Source organism: Babylonia areolata, chromosome 35 (assembly GCF_041734735.1).
Source record: "Babylonia areolata isolate BAREFJ2019XMU chromosome 35, ASM4173473v1, whole genome shotgun sequence".
Classification (NCBI taxonomy): Eukaryota; Metazoa; Mollusca; class Gastropoda; order Neogastropoda; family Buccinidae; genus Babylonia; species Babylonia areolata.
In genome coordinates, this window is record NC_134910.1 from 52081 (window position 1) to 60000 (window position 7920).

Here is a 7920-nt window from a genome sequence, read left to right on the forward strand (position 1 = left end):
CACACACACACACACACACACACACACACACACACACACACACACACACACCAGATATCATGCATAATAAATAAATGTAAATGTCCATGATAATGTCACATTTTCCCCACTACTAGCACCCACAAAGCCGGGGCTGCTGTATCCACATAAACTTCCCTTGCTCTCCGTCCCATCTTCTGCCCTTCTCTTTCTTCTCTTTCTCCATCTTCTGCCCTTCTCTTTCTTCTCTTTCTCCATCTTCTGCCCTTCTCTTTCTCCATCTTCTGCCCTTCTCTTTCTCCTCTTTCTCCATCATCTGCCCTTCTCTTTCTTCTCTTTCTCCATCTTCTGCCCTTCTCTTTCTCCATCTTCTGCCCTTCTCTTTCTCCTCTTTCTCCATCTTCTGCCCTTCTCTTTCTTCTCTTTCTCCATCTTCTGCCCTCCTCTTTCTTCTCTTTCTCCATCTTCTGCCCTTCTCTTTCTTCATCTTCTGCCCTTCTCTTTCTCCTCTTTCTCCATCTTCTGCCCTTCTCTTTCTCCATCTTCTGCCCTTCTCTTTCTCCTCTTTCTCCATCTTCTGCCCTTCTCTTTCTTCTCTTTCTCCATCTTCTGCCCTTCTCTTTCTTCTCTTTCTCCATCTTCTGCCCTCCTCTTTCTTCTCTTTCTCCATCTTCTGCCCTCCTCTTTCTTCTCTTTCTCCATCATCTGCCCTTCTCTTTCTTCTCTTTCTCCATCTTCTGCCCTCCTCTTTCTCCATCTTCTGCCCTTCTCTTTCTCCTCTTTCTCCATCATCTGCCCTTCTCTTTCTTCTCTTTCTCCATCTTCTGCCCTCCTCTTTCTTCTCTTTCTCCATCTTCTGCCCTTCTCTTTCTCCATCTTCTGCCCTTCTCTTTCTCCTCTTTCTCCATCTTCTGCCCTTCTCTTTCTTCTCTTTCTCCATCTTCTGCCCTCCTCTTTCTTCTCTTTCTCCATCTTCTGCCCTCCTCTTTCTCCATCTTCTGCCCTCCTCTTTCTCCATCTTCTGCCCTTCTCTTTCTCCTCTTTCTCCATCTTCTGCCCTTCTCTTTCTCTTCTTTCTCCATCTTCTGCCCTTCTCTTTCTCCTCTTTCTCCATCTTCTGCCCTTCTCTTTCTCCTCTTTCTCCATCTTCTGCCCTTCTCTTTCTCCTCTTTCTCCATCTTCTGCCCTTCTCTTTCTTCTCTTTCTCCATCTTCTGCCCTTCTCTTTCTCCTCTTTCTCCATCTTCTGCCCTTCTCTTTCTCTTCTTTCTCCATCTTCTGCCCTTCTCTTTCTCCTCTTTCTCCATCTTCTGCCCTTCTCTTTCTCCTCTTTCTCCATCTTCTGCCCTTCTCTTTCTTCTCTTTCTCCATCTTCTGCCCTTCTCTTTCTTCTCTTTCTCCATCTTCTGCCCTTCTCTTTCTTCTCTTTCTCCATCTTCTGCCCTTCTCTTTCTCCTCTTTCTCCATCTTCTGCCCTTCTCTTTCTCCTCTTTCTCCATCTTCTGCCCTTCTCTTTCTCCATCTTCTGCCCTTCTCTTTCTTCTCTTTCTCCATCTTCTGCCCTTCTCTTTCTTCTCTTTCTCCATCTTCTGCCTCTTTCTCCTTCTCCTTGTGTCGTCGTCGTATCATTGATGGTGTTGCTGCTGTTCTTTTTTCTCCTTCTCCTCCATCTACTCCTGCTTTCAGTGTCACCGTTCTCATCTTTCTCCTCCTCCCTTCCCTCCGCCAAACTACCTGTTCCATTATATGTTTTCCTAACAGGTCTTCCCGAAAGGGGGTGGGGGTGGGGAGATGGGGGGTGAAGACAATGCGGTGACGTTGCAGACAGTCGGCTGAGCGGAGAGAGAGAGTGAATAAGAAAGACAACCTAATGGACACACAATGCCAAGATCGATGAAATGGGGGAGAAAGGGGGGGGGGAGGGAAACAGAGGGTGGTGGTGGTTGGGGGAGGGAGGTTGTGGGGAGGAGGGGGAGTGCAGGGGTGTGGGTGGGTATGTGGAGGTAGGGGTGGGTAGCAGACGACTGCTTTACAGAGCTCACCTCCACCCCCACCCCCCACCCCACCCCCCGCCCTCACATCACACACACACACACACACACACACACACACACACACACACCTTTCCCCGGTCCTCTAACGAGGGATTAGAATCTGCTGATCTGTCTTGGACTTGCTCTCCGCGCGTGCCTTCAGCTCCAGAAACACTGACACACGTGCACGCGCGCACAAGAGAGGGAGAGGGAGGGGCGGAGACAAGGAAAGAGAGGGACAGAGATACACGGACAGGAAAACAGAGAGGGAAGGTAGGGAGGGATAGCATTGACAGAAACAGAGACACAGACAGAGAGGGGGAGGGAGGGATACCATTGACAGAAACAGACAGTGACACAGACAGACAGGGGAGGGAGGGATAGAATTGACAGAAACATACAGGGACACAGACAGAGAGAGGGAGGGAGGGATAGCATTGACAGAAACAGACAGGGACACAGACAGAGAGGGGGAGGGAGGGTAGGGAGGGATAGCACTGACAGAAACAGACAGGGACACAGACAGAGAGAGGGAGGGAGGGATAGCATTGACAGAAACAGACAGAGACACAGACAGAGAGGGAAGGAGAGGGAGGGTAGGGAGGGATAGAATTGACAGAAACATACAGGGACACAGACAGAGAGAGGGAGGGAGGGATAGCATTGACAGAAACAGACAGAGACACAGACAGAGAGGGGGAGGGAGGGTAGGGAGGGATACCATTGACAGAAACAGTGACACAGACAGAGAGGGAAGGAGAGGGAGGGTAGGGAGGGATACCATTGACAGAAACAGACAGAGACACAGACAGAGAGGGGGAGGGAGGGTAGGGAGGGATACCATTGACAGAAACAGTGACACAGACAGAGAGGGAAGGAGAGGGAAGGTAGGGAGGGATACCATTGACAGAAACAGACAGGGACACAGACAGAGAGGGGGAGGGAGGGTAGGGAGGGATACCATTGACAGAAACAGACAGGGACACAGAGAGGGAAGGGGAGGGAGGGTAGGGAGGGATAGCAATGGAGCGCGAACTTTGTGGGCTGGTTCTTTCAGTAGAATGACGGTATGGGTAGGGTGAGTGGGGTGCAGGAGGTGTGTGTGTGTGTGTGTGTGTGTGTGTGTGTGTGTGTGTGTGTGTGTGAGAGAGAGAGAGAGAGAGAGAGAGAGAGAGAGAGAGACTGTGATAAGAAACGCTGGGGTGTATCTTTACATACAGCGCTATTTTATGATCCCACACCACATCTTAAGACGAAGACTCTCTCTCTCTCTCTCTCTCTCTCTCTCTCTCTCTCTCTCTCTCTCTCTCTCCTATCTGTCTGATTGTTCAACATATCTATCCACCCATCCTTTCTGTATATCTGTTTGTCTACATATCTATATATCTATACACCTATCATTTCTGTATGTCTGTCAACATATCTATCCACCTATCCTTTCTGTATATATCTGTCTATATATCTATCCACCTATCATTTCTGTATGTCTGTTTGTCTACATATCTATCCACCCATCATTTCTGTATGTCTGTTTGTCTATATATCTATCCACCCATCATTTCTGTATGTCTGTTTGTCTACATATCTATATATCTATACACCTATCATTTCTGTATGTCTGTTTGTCAACATATCTATCCACCTATCCTTTCTGTATATATCTGTCTATATATCTATCCACCTATCATTTCTGTATGTCTGTTTGTCTACATATCTATCCACCTATCATTTCTGTATGTCTGTTTGTCAACATATCTATCCACCCATCATTTCTGTATGTCTGTTTGTCTACATATCTATCCACCCATCATTTCTGTATGTCTGTTTGTCTATATATCTATATATCTATACACCCATCATTTCTGTATGTCTGTTTGTCAACATATCTATCCACCCATCATTTCTGTATGTCTGTTTGTCTACATATCTATCCACCCATCATTTCTGTATGTCTGTTTGTCTACATATCTATCCACCCATCATTTCTGTATGTCTGTTTGTCTATATATCTATCCACCTGTCCTTCTGTATGTTTTTCAATCAATCAATCAGTCTGTGAGTTAACCTGAACAAGTAATTATCCCACATTCAATCATTTCTTTGTCTGAAAAGAAGAGAAGAAAAATCCCCTGGGGGACAGATCTGCCATGGGGACGGGTGATAGGGCTCGTCAAACTGCTGGCCATACACACACACACACACACACACACACACGTTCGTTCGTGCAGTCGCGTCAGTCTTCCTGCTCGTGGCGATGCAGAAGTTTGGGGGAAGAAGTCACACACAGGTTTACGTTTGACACGGCGGAGCTGCCGCAGTTCAGAGCGCGCGCAGCGCACGTGCTCTGGCGACACAATCACGAGGCATGCAATGACGTCTGCTTAGGTGTCAGTGCCGTGGTTGTCTGCTGTGTTGACTCGAGAGGTTGTCTGTGAATGTTTGTGTGGTGGTGGTGGTTTTCGTTTTCTTTTTTTCGGTGGTCGTCAGCTTGTTAATTGTGACGCGGGGATTTCTAGACTGGCGTGAGTTGGGATTTGGAGCAAGGTGTCTGCTTGCTGGTTTTTGTACGGTATGTATTGACGTTTTCTCAGCTTTGTTGTTCGTGTGTGTGTGTGTGTGTGTTTGGCGAAAGTGTTGACTGTTCGCAACACATACAGATAATAATAAATGAAACTGAAATCAAATGATGGTGCTTAGAGCCTCAGTAGAAATAACAACAACGACAACAACAATAATGATAATAGATCATAATGGTGATGATAATGGATTTAATTCAGTGACTTTTTCCTGGCAATGGGGAATGGCTAAAGAAATGCAGTCTGATGAGGCAGGTGAACAGAGGACCAAAGGTAAAGGCTTCACAGCCATCTCGGAGTGTCTGATGGTCAGGCAAGATGAATGAGTTGCCCTTTGTTGTGCGTGGATACAACAAGCTGTGACAGTGTTGTTGTTGTAAGTGGATACAACAAGCTGTGACAATGTTGTTGTTGTAAGTGGATACAACAAGCTGTGACAATGTTGTCGTTGTGCGTGGGTACAACAAGCTGTGACAATGTTGTTGTTGTAAGTGGATACAACAAGCTGTGACGACGTTGTTGGATACAACAAGCTGTGATGACGTTGTTGTTGTGCGTGGATACAACAAGCTGTGACAATGTTGTTGTTGTAAGTGGATACAACAAGCTGTGACGACGTTGTTTTGTTGTTGTTGTTGTACATGGACATAAGAAGCTTTGAACAAGCTGTTGTTTTTGTTGTACATGAACACAACAAACTGTGACGTTGTTGTTGTTGTTGTTGTTGTTGTCGTTGTTTTTTAATACAACAAGCTGTGACGATGTTGTTTTTTTGGTGTACATGAAAACAAGAAGTTGTGACGATGTTTTTTTGGTGTACATGAAAACAAGTAGCTGTGACGATGTTTTTTTGGTGTACATGAAAACAAGAAGTTGTGACGGTGTTGTTTTTAGTGTACATAAAACAAGTAGCTGTGACGGTGTTGTTTTTAGTGTACATGAAAACAAGTAGCTGTGACGGTGTTGTTTTTAGTGTACATAAAACAAGAAGTTGTAACGATGCTGTCGTATATGAACACAGTGTGAATATATGACCATGTTATTGTCAAGGAAATACATATCATTAACAAAATAGTTCAGGAAATCTCCCTGAAAGCAGGTATGTTTCGATAAAGCGTTAACATCACGGAGTTGAATTGAAAGATCAGTCCTAAAATGACCCCTTAGCCATGGGCCGAGCCAACTGATTTCATTTCATGATAACCCTGGCTGCATCCAGCCTCTCTTTTCATGATAACCCTGGCTGCATCCAGCCTCTCTTTTCATGATAACCCTGGCTGCATCCAGCCTCTCTTTTCATGATAACCCTGGCTGCATCCAGCCCCTCTTTTCATGATAACCCTGGCTGTATGATGGACTTTCTGGCCTCTCTTTTCATGATAACTGGCTGCATCCAGCCTCTCTTTTCATGATAACCCTGGCTGCATCCAGCCTCTCTTTTCATGATAACCCTGGCTGCATCCAGCCCCTCTTTTCATGATAACCCTGGCTGTATGATGGACTTTCTGGCCTCTCTTTTCATGATAACTGGCTGCATCCAGCCTCTCTTTTCATGATAACCCTGGCTGCATCCAGCCCCTCTTTTCATGATAACCCTGGCTGTATGATGGACTTTCTGGCCTCTCTTTTCATGATAACTCTGGCTGTATGATGGACTTTCTGGCCTCTCTTTTCATGATAACCCTGGCTGTATGATGGACTTTCTGGCCTCTCTTTTCATGATAACTCTGGCTGTATGATGGACTTTCTGGCCTCTCTTTTCATGATAACCCTGGCTGCATCCAGCCTCTCTTTTCATGATAACCCTGGCTGCATCCAGCCTCTCTTTTCATGATAACCCTGGCTGCATCCAGCCTCTCTTTTCATGATAACCCTGGCTGCATCCAGCCCCTCTTTTCATGATAACCCTGGCTGTATGATGGACTTTCTGGCCTCTCTTTTCATGATAACCCTGGCTGCATCCAGCCTCTCTTTTCATGATAACCCTGGCTGCATCCAGCCTCTCTTTTCATGATAACTGGCTGCATCCAGCCTCTCTTTTCATGATAACCCTGGCTGCATCCAGCCTCTCTTTTCATGATAACTCTGGCTGTATGATGGACTTTCTGGCCTCTCTTTTCATGATAACCCTGGCTGCATCCAGCCTCTCTTTTCATGATAACTCTGGCTGTATGATGGACTTTCTGGCCTCTCTTTTCATGATAACTCTGGCTGTATGATGGACTTTCCAGCCTCTCTTTTCATGATAACTGGTTGCATCCAGCCTCTCTTTTCATGATAACCCTGGCTGCATGATGGACTTTCCAACCTATAGGTGAAACACAAACTGGTGTTTCCGGCACACATTCAGCATGGACACCTCGAGCAGAAGCATCAGACAATAGATGTTTCTGTCCACACTTTACACTCACTGAATGGTTGATTTTCGAAACACAGGTTGGATTTTTTTCATTGTAAAAATGACAGTGCACGTGCGAGAAAGCAGCTGTGATTATGAGCGGTGCTCGTTTCATGAACCGCTTTCACGGCCGCTCGGCATGAGGTGAGCATCACGTGACCGTGTCCCCAAAGAGAAAACTGTCAGTTCCCATGGTCTTTTGGAGAACCTTGTATGATTGCCAAATAGTCTCGTTATCGTGATCCACCTTGCTGAAGATGTGTCTGACCTAAGTTGTTGAAGATGTCTGTCCTCGTAATGTCTCGTTATACTGACCTAAGTTGTTGAAGATGTCTGTCCTCGTAATGTCTCGTTATACTGACCTAAGTTGTTGAAGATGTCTGTCCTCTGAATGTCTCGTTATAGTGACCTAAGTTGTTGAAGATGTGTTTGTCCTCTGAATGTCTCGTTATAGTGACCTAAGTTGTTGAAGATGTCTGTCCTCGGAATGTCTCGTTATAGTGACCTAAGTTGTTGAAGATGTGTTTGTCCTCTGAATGTCTCGTTATAGTGACCTAAGTTGTTGAAAATGTCTGTCCTCGGAATGTCTCGTTATAAATATAAGGTGATTTTTAACATTTTTTCTTCATTTTTGTTTTTATGTTTCAAATTCTAAATATCTCCTGATTTTGTTGATTTTTGGTGAACTTGCAGTCTGGTTATACTTTTAGAGCCAATAAACAAAAATCTTGTTATATATATATATCTAAGTATTTTTTTTAAATATTTTCTTTAGATCACTGTACGCGTGGTCGCGAGATGGGTTGGTTATCAAATGTCAGCATAATTTCTAATGTTTTAACCCAATTGACTTCAGACTTTGCACAGTGACAGAACACAGTCAGATGCTTAAAACAGACTAAAACCAACTCTCTATCTTACTTCATAAGACCACA

General features: G+C 45.1%; 1 protein-coding gene across 1 annotated transcript in view; it reads left to right on the forward strand.

Annotated features, from left to right (window-relative positions):
• Window positions 1-4431: 4431 nt before the first annotated feature.
• LOC143277903 (voltage-gated inwardly rectifying potassium channel KCNH6-like) overlaps window positions 4432-7920 on the forward strand; it is a 196335-nt gene continuing 192846 nt past the window's right edge. The window contains exon 1 of the mRNA XM_076582870.1: window positions 4432-4580. The gene's annotated coding sequence lies outside the window, so the exon portion shown is untranslated. The remainder of the gene's footprint in view (window positions 4581-7920) is intronic.